A 9,216-nucleotide genomic window follows, 5' to 3' on the forward strand; every position below is an offset into this window, starting at 1 on the left:
TGCCTATCCTGCTCAGATGTTTACATGCCTCAGTAGTAGCATGTATCCGCATGACACCTGGAGACTCTGTCAACGTTCCACCTACACAGTGCCGGGGTAATGGAAAAAATAAATTTAAATGAGATCATAAATTTAATGAGTACCTATTGACACATCCACCTCTCATCCATATCAATATGACTTCAAGTTCGTCCATACAATTATTGCTGTCTGGTTCTGAATTGTCTAACAAGAGTAATGCATTCTGCTTAAGGGTTTATAGGAACAAAACATGGTTTAAGAAACAAAGTCAGCAGTCAAACACACTGTTCAACATAATCACACTTGAAGATTGTGTCTGAAAAAACCAAAAACCCTCAACTGATTTTATACATGTAATGAATTAATTTGCAATAGTAACATACTATATATATGTGTATGTGTATATATATATATATATATATATATATATATATATATATATATATATAATGACAACAAAACCCACTGGACTGTCACTTCACGTATGACACATAGCAGTTCACGTAGAAACTGAAATAACAACATCAGGGGAAAAATATTCCTCTATATTTATTCATGTTTGGTAATAACACATGCAATATGTCAAACAATATGTTTTTCACACATCAGGAAATCTAAAGCTGTCATTGCAGACAAAAGCAAAAGAGGGACTTGGCATCTGTTGTAGAATAATCTACACAAGAAAAGACTGCTGCACCCCCGCCACCCTCCCCTGTCCCTCCTCTGCTTTCCACCCCACCTCCCCTCCCCTCACTGTTGGCTAACAGAGGACTCCACCTGAATGACATTTACAAATTACCCGGCCCAGAGTGCTCGGTCCCCTGACCCGTGAGCCTCTGCTCAGCACCCGAAGAGACTCGCCAGCGTTTTGTCATATAATTACTGCAAATCCCCTGAAAGTAGCCCTCCTCCACCCACCCTTCACCACTACCAGCACCACACACACACACACACACACACACACACACACACACACACACACACACACACACAGACACCACATTCCCTCCCCTAGATGTATGCAGACAGATGCATGTAGGTGCATAAGAACACGCTCGCAGTGCTGAATGTTAATATGTGATGAGCCACTATCTGAGTGACCATGTCAGGAACAGTGTCAGCTCTAGCTTAAACAGAGAAGTTAAAGAAAGAAACCCGGCAAGTATTTGATGGTCAGTGACATGTAGGAGTATAAAACCACTATAGCTAATATAAATCATATCACATGGTGAAAACTTACACATGACACATGACATCACAAAATAATAATGATAAATTAATAGTCCCAGTCTAGTCAAACCTTACAAAACAATAACAAACCAATATAATAGCAAAGCAAAATACAGCAATAAAATACCCTGCACCAAAATCAGCACAGCAAAAATCAAACACAATCCAATTCAATTTCCAATGCCTTGACCCAAGCAAGCAAACCAAGAATAGTGTGTGTGAGAGTGTGTGTGTGTATATAAGTCTGTTCACAGTTCACAGTTCAGTCCACTTGACAAAGAGGCTGTTTAAGTTTTTCTGGTAAACCTGTGTCTTGTAAACTTAGCTCAGTTCAATCCAGTTTTACGAATTAGCAAAATAAAGTCAGTACTGATGGTACCGTAGACCTGTTAGTCAGTCAAGCAGTCAGTTTCTGTTTCACTGACCAAGTGACACTGGCAGCTCTGACCCATAGTAATACACATTAATACAGCACAGGTAATTTGGGGGTTTGTGATTGGATTAGTAAATGACTGTGTGGGCAATGACGTAATTCTGATATCCAGGAATCCATGAGTGGTCGCCACACTCCACTTCCCTTGTGAGCCATTGTGTGGTTCCATTTTTGGAGGGGTGTTGTCATTCAATAACCTGACATGCCAGATGGTTTGTTACACAGAACCATCTGAGAGGTCGTCCTTGGAAACTGTTTGGAAAAGGGCACAAAAGTTCTTGGCAGATGATTGGATGAACCATCTGTTTATCACTATCTATCACAGGCTAACTTCAACCAATCAGATCAACGAGCCATATGACGTAGTAGGAGAGCGCCGAAGAGGAAACACAACAACAAGCCGCAGTCTGAGGAACTTTGAAAGCTAGCAAGCAAGACAGTGTGGCTAGCTATGTAGTTATACAAATACTACACAGCTCTGATATAACTGATGTTATAGCAGCATCTACACTAATCTCTTTTGGAGCTGCCATTGTTGTTTTTGAACGAACAGTCACTTCTCGCAGTCATCACACCTAAACCACAGCCGTAGCTGCCAGTAGCTCCTCATTAGATGCTGATTTATCTGAACCACTGTGGTTTGGCCACAAGCGCATAACTTGAAGCCTAACAAGATGGATTCTCGTGTGATCTGGCAAATCCAGCTACCTCACAAGGTAAGTCATTTGAAAGAACATTTTGTGTGATTTTGAAGTTCCAAGTGTGTCCTCCACGTTCTCCAACTGATGTCCAGTAGTCTTCTCCTTTGCTGAGTGCCATACCATAGATGCTATTATGCACACACTTTGGTGGAAGTGTTGCAAAATTCCAAGGGGTAGGGAGGGGGTGGGGTAATCCAGAATAATTGTGGTTTAAGACTTTGCATCTGCTTTATTTGTTTGTTGCAGGTGCAGGGATATGCAGGGAGTCCAGGGTTAGAGGGTCAGGACATCTGTGGTGCCATGTTTCAGAAGCAGTTTGACTTTTTTCAAGAGGGGTGTCAAAGTCATGTCTAGTGGTGGGTTAATAGTGCAGTCTGTCAAACCCTACAGAACAATAACAAAAAATAATATAACAGCAAGAAAATACAATCCGACATTCACATCCACTTCACAGAGTGATTGTTCAGCTGTGCGGTGGTGAGAAATTCCTTGCGGTTTTCTCGCTCTCTTTTTGTATTCTTCACCTAACCACTTTTAATCTGGACAGCCGCATGAAACTATAAATGTCCTCTTGGAGAGACTGTCTAAAAAGATGCACTGTTATCCTCGCATTTAAACAATATCACGTCTCCCCCCTCCCTCTGACAGCCAGCTTTTCACTCTTCCTTCGAGTGTAACTGTTCAGAACAATTGTAAACACTTTTAATTTCTGATGTAGTTGAACAACACATTGTACAAACCAGTTCTGATTGACCATAAACCAACCTTTATCCTCACGTCTTACAGCCAAAATACACCAGGCATGGACGCGGTACGACATGTCTGTCGCAGCATGATGGCAGCAGAGTGCGTCCATTACGATCAAATGAAGCTGCTACATTGACAACAGAACCCGCACACACCTGCTTGGGCATCACGTGGCTGATCTAATTTTTTTTCTCCTTTACCTGTTGGAAGGCCTACGTAAAACTGTGTAAAACAATGAGTACAAACAAAAAAATAAGTAAAATAAATACATCACCAGAAGCAATGTGACGCAGCAGTGCAATCTTGTTTTTTTTTTTTTTTTTACGTTGCACATTAAAATGTATCAGTCAATCAAATCATTGTGTATCCATGATCCTGTAGTTAAAACAGTCTAGTTAATTAATTCAGTACCAGTTCATACGGTCTTCCAAACCCTGCATAACTAACTACATTATCAATTGGCAAAACTCAATATGTATGCAGTGACAGACGGAGTCTGTGTAGCAGGTAGAAAACCCCGCTCCGCCCCACCTACGTGACGTGCCGCGTCCATGCCTGGTGTATTTCAGCTGTTCATCTCTCTCTTGTAAAGACATGAGGAAGAGATGCGAGGAAAAGATGTGAGGAAAGAGGAATCGAACAAACACATTTTTTGAGAAATGAGGCGAGTCATTTCAGTTAGTCAGTTTCTCATGACAGCTGATCCAGACCCAAGTTGTAATAAGACTGATTTATTTTGGTTTTGGTGTCCTGGAGATTATATACCCCCCACTTCAAAGAATCAGTAGAACTTATATGTGTGTATCTACTGAACATAATGAACACTACACATTTCCATCATAAAGATTTAGGTAATTTGTAAAATGACTGCCAGTGTCCAGTTTACTGCCTGGATGCTGAAGCTGCTGCATTTGTTCAAGCCTCTGTTTCTCCCTCCCTCCCCCTCCCTCACTCTATCTCCTCCTCTCTCCTCCCTCACTGCGTGCACTCAGGAGCATATCTGTGATGTTTGCTTGTTGCCGGCTCTTTGTATCTGTCCCTTGATTGCACACGAGGAAGAAAATGAAAAGGATAATCTAATTGAACAACTTTAAAGCACGTGGCCCATTTCATGTAGTCCTTTGAAATGGTCCTCATTTCGCCGTTGTTACCCAGCCGAGCGTGTCTGCGCTGAAGGTCAGCTGTCTGCCACCGACAACATGCAGAAAATGTAAAATCAGGCTCTCCCTCTCCTCCCTTCCTTCCCTCAGCGTCTTGCCCATCTTTCTTCTCTTCCTGAGTGCTGATCTCAGGCCTAATCCAAGCACAAATACATCCACAGACAGCTGGGTCTGTGTGTGTGTGTGTGTGTGTGTGTTCGTTTTCATGTCAGGGCTGGATCATGGTATAAGTATTTTTACATAGTAGCTGCCAGATTTTTTCCAGAATGTTTTGGATGGATCTGGTATTCTGCTGCAGCTGGTTTAGTGGTTCTTTGTTGATTGACAGATTAATTGTTTATTGATTAATTATTTAAGATAAATTTCATACTTTGCATGATGTTTCCATTTTTCTCTTTTTGCATGTTTTTGCATCTTTAAATTAGATTTTTTTAAATTAATTTAAATTTTTTTAAAAATTTAAATGAAATCTTGGGATCTTGGCGTGCTTGTTCCTTGTGAACTCAAATATGTTAAATTTCTTTGGAACCAAAAATTATTATTTTTTATTTCATTAAAACATTTTTATTTACCTACAGTATGTTTGCTGAGTACAAATTTTGGAGTAGAATCCTCCACACATCAAAGTGGATTTTTTTGCTGGTTTGACATCTGAGATAATAAACTATAATGTAGTAGTTGTGATCAGAGAGGACCACATGAGCATTGCAGCCTTCAGGGTTCACTGTCTGTAGGATTTAGAATTGTAGCTCATCATCGTTCCACAACCTTTTTTTTTGAGTAACTTGGTAACTCCTTGCACATTACCATGACAGCCATATTGCAGTATCGTCCTTTAACCACATGTAGAATTGTTATATGATTATATTATCTTTCAGATTGTTCCCATAGCATATATCTGTAGAAACATGATACAATTCCAGTGGTACGTGTCTTGCTGTCAGCACATTCATTCTTTTTTGATAGGATCACAGGAAGGGGCAATGCAACTTTATATAAAATCATAGTCAAAAAACACTCCAAATCTACCAAATCTAATAGATAAAATAGACATGGAAGATATGGAATGATAAAATGGCTTTCAAGAAGACAATTTCACAAAAATACAAATCCTTAGTAAGACCATTTGGGGAAAAGGTATTTGAAATGTTGCCTTTTTAAGTGAAATACATTTTTTGGGAGCTAAAATCCAGTGTGAGGATGCTCTACTTTGTTTCTTCTAACCATAATCCAAAATAAACCCTAACCTCATGCAGCCACAGAGGCAACAGTACGGGAAACACCATTTGAACAGACTTTGACACAAGGCCACAACAGATCAGTACAGACAGAATACTATGGGACTGTATACAAAGTATTATGTAGGAAGCCTTTTAGAAAGCTCCCCGTTCTCACGATAAGTGAAAAAAAAGATATCTTGGGTGAAGGGGCTGGGAGAGGTGGGCTGTGATGTGACAGAAAAACAATTTCTTGCAACAATACAAATATACTTCAACCAGCTGGAAGCAGCACATCCTCTTCCAACTGCTATGACCACTGATTGCATGCCACACTCCATCCCTGAGTGAGGGTAGCTTAGCCAAGAATTAACTAGAAAAAAACTCAAAAACTGTTACTTTAAGGATGGCAGACAGAGGCAATGTCCATTAGTGGAATAGTGTGTTTATTGTGCTCCAAACGAAAAGGTGATTTGCTCACTTGTTGAAATGTTATTTACAATATTTACAAGACATCAGCAATCTGGACCTACTCTTACCAGCAGAAATCCCCCTGCTCTGGAGTCCTTTTATGCAGGGTTGGCTCCTCCCACTGGATCATGCCAACATCCTAACAGCTGACTATAATATCACCACTGCTGTGCAGCACACCTAATAAAATGCTTTGGATTTACAGTATGCCAAGCATTACATTTTAAGTAATACTGTATTTCACATTTCAAAATTGCTCTCACTTGTGTACCCAAATACTATGGCACATTTTTTGCCAGACCAGGAAGTTTTAGAATTCAAGAAAATAAATCAATCTCTCCAACTTAAATGTTTGTGACTCTTATGTGGTGATGGGAACAAAAAATATATATAACATATAACTCAGGATATTGCTTGATATGAAATATTAGACCGGTCAAATGCATGCACCCACTTGACTAGCCTTAACATACTTACTGGCTACTAGGGATGTCCAGTATTTGTATTTATATCTGTATTTGTTGAGGCAGCAAAATTATTTGTATTTGTATTTGTATTCGAATAAAAGTGGAGAGGGGCTTAAAAATCCTGTTTTTGCTTTTATTACGCTTTTAATTTTAGAAAATTAAAGTGTTAAAATAAGTGTTCATAAATAAACTACCTTGCAAAGAAGATCCCCACACTGGGTCTTGAACTGGAGTCTCCCAGATCATAGACGACAGCACTGACTACTGAGCTAAAACTTCACTCATCACCGCATTGCAGACAGACCTCTAACTAACAACATTTTTTAAAATATTTGTATGAAACAAATATTCGTAAAAAACCTATTATTTGTGCTTTGCCGCATAATGTATTTGTATCCGGGCACACCCCTACTGGCTACTCTCACTGATTCTAGTAACTGCAGTGACTGAGGAGTCTTTCATAACGTCTTTAATTCAGCACACTGTAAAGAAGTGCTGAGCCACTGTAGTTTTATACATCCAAGTTTTCTTCTTCAGGATCCAACCAGATGATGTCAGAATCCTCTTGATGTCACCATCAGTGTCAACTTGAAAGCAAGAGAAGAACAGAAGGTGTGAAGGGCTTTGCAAGTGAATCAGGTGAATTTACTGCACCTCTGCATGCGACTCTCATTCTCTCTCACCCTCAGCTCTCCTGTCTGTCCCAGTCTGTGTTTCTCTGCCACACACACACACACACCCACACACACCACTCTGCCTAGTATTTAAGTCTATTCACCATCCCTCTGAATGAGATCTCCCGCCAGAGAGAGTAAACAATGTCTGGCAGAGAGACAGAGAGGCATACAGAACGGAGGATTCACTCGCCTCTATTAGCATCTTGTCTGTCTCAGAGGGGAACAGAGAGAGGGAGAGTGGAGGATGCTGGGATAGCCTGCCTCAGCTGACAGCCTCTCCTCTGCTCAGAGCCGCAGGGTTCAAGGGCCCGGAGTCCCTCTTTTTTTTCCTTCCTTTCTTTCTTTGCATTTTGACTTATTATCATCTATGACAGAACACGCTTTTCCCAAGGAGAAAAGTTGTCAGCTTTCATGTCAGTTTTTATTTCTTTAAATTTCTTTCTCTCCTTCTCAAGTGCAAAAAACTTCAGATCATGAGTTTACAACGGCCCGGGCTCGCTCTTCAATTCACAGAAAAGGACTCTCTGGCTCTCATGAGCATGTGTGAACTCGCCATTATCTGGAGCTCATTTAATTTCACGATACTTTTTGAATGTGTTTTCCTTTTTTTAATGCTTAGATTTGAGTAAGTCTTTGATCTATTTATGTTCTCACTCAAACACTCTTTCGCTCCTAAAGATGAAATACTTGAAAGCAGCACAGCCAACTAACTCCATTATTTGTTTTACATCAAAAGTTTCATTAATTATTCCATTAGCTGAGAGGCAGGGGCTGCTGGGAGAAAGACACAGAAACAGAGTGAGAAAGTGTAAGGAGCAGAGTTTTTGAAGGGGAGTATGAGCTGACTGCCTCTCTTCTTCCTCTGTTCTTTTTTTCTTCCTGAAGGAGGGATGAAGGTGAGCTGCAGGGGGAGAAACTACAATTTGACAGATATGCTTGTCAAGGCCAGTATAATATCTGTAAAGTAGAGAAGTAAAAATCCTCTGCGAAGTGTTATAATTCAGTCCGGTGGTGGACAAACAAAGGTTATAATGTTAAAGGATCCTTCATGAAAAAAATGGTTTTCTACACACTAAATTTTGGTTTAGATCCACTTCAAAATAATGCATTTTTGCAAGTACTGGAAGAACAAAAAGTACATTTCAATTTAACTGAAGCTAGATTGCTGATATTTTTTTGCTGATGTAGTTTTTAGTATGACCATGTTAGATTCATTTTTAAACCAAAGAGTCATATATACAGTATGTATGTACAGTATATACTGTATATATATGATGGATGTCCCAATCAAGTTTTTCAGGCCCTGATCTGAGTCCTTTAATATTGGGTATCTGCTGATACCAAGTCCTATCTGATACTTATATCAGCAGAAGATATGCAATGTTGATTTAACATATATCTGTCACAATGAAATAACATGTGTAGTCATCTGACTTTGGCTCACAAGCTACTTAATCCAAATACTGACAGTCCTGGTTGAAAACTATTAAATTGATCAACTTGAGTGATTGATCTGATCTGAAGTTTAAGTTTTGTCTGTCATCAAGTTACTGATGGAAATAGTGTTAATTTGTGACTACTGATATTATTTTCCACCTGCAACGTCTGTTATTTTCATGATGAAAGTGATGGTCTACGCTGGTTGAACATGACAAGCTGCCAGCTGAATGTTTTGTACACTGCTGCTCTTTACTTATGTGAGGTACTTTAGAAGTATTTCATTTTCATGAATGACAACCATGTGTCATCATCTCTAATCCTTATCTAACCCTAACCCATTTACAATGTTCTATGGATCCCACAATCCACTGATTTTGCTATATATTTGAACTGTGTAGTTGTGTTTGTTTTTAAAATGACAGCATTTTTTGAATTTACTTTCCTCCTACTTAAAACATGTTCCTGTGGTTATGTCGCTGGATGACACACCACTACAAATTCCAAAGTTATTAAAAAGTTGTTTGTTTTTACATACATTTCAGTGTGTATGTATCTATGAATTCATTATTCTTGTTTTTTTTCCACATTTTAACACATTAGTACTAAGGATCATCCAGGCTGCTACATTCATACCGGCATTCCCAAGGCTTAA

The 9,216-nt window shown here is 39.4% G+C and overlaps 1 long non-coding RNA gene across 1 annotated transcript; it reads left to right on the forward strand.

Moving 5' to 3' along the window:
- The first annotated feature begins 1,390 nt into the window (after positions 1-1,390).
- LOC121898565 lies at positions 1,391-8,996 on the forward strand. Its single transcript, XR_006096508.1, has 4 exons — positions 1,391-2,400; positions 2,632-2,741; positions 6,985-7,086; positions 8,010-8,996. It is a non-coding gene; the product is annotated as an uncharacterized LOC121898565 (long non-coding RNA).
- Positions 8,997-9,216: the final 220 nt, after the last annotated feature.

The sequence above is a fragment of the Thunnus maccoyii genome, chromosome 6 (genome assembly GCF_910596095.1).
Source record: "Thunnus maccoyii chromosome 6, fThuMac1.1, whole genome shotgun sequence".
Taxonomy (NCBI): Eukaryota; Metazoa; Chordata; class Actinopteri; order Scombriformes; family Scombridae; genus Thunnus; species Thunnus maccoyii.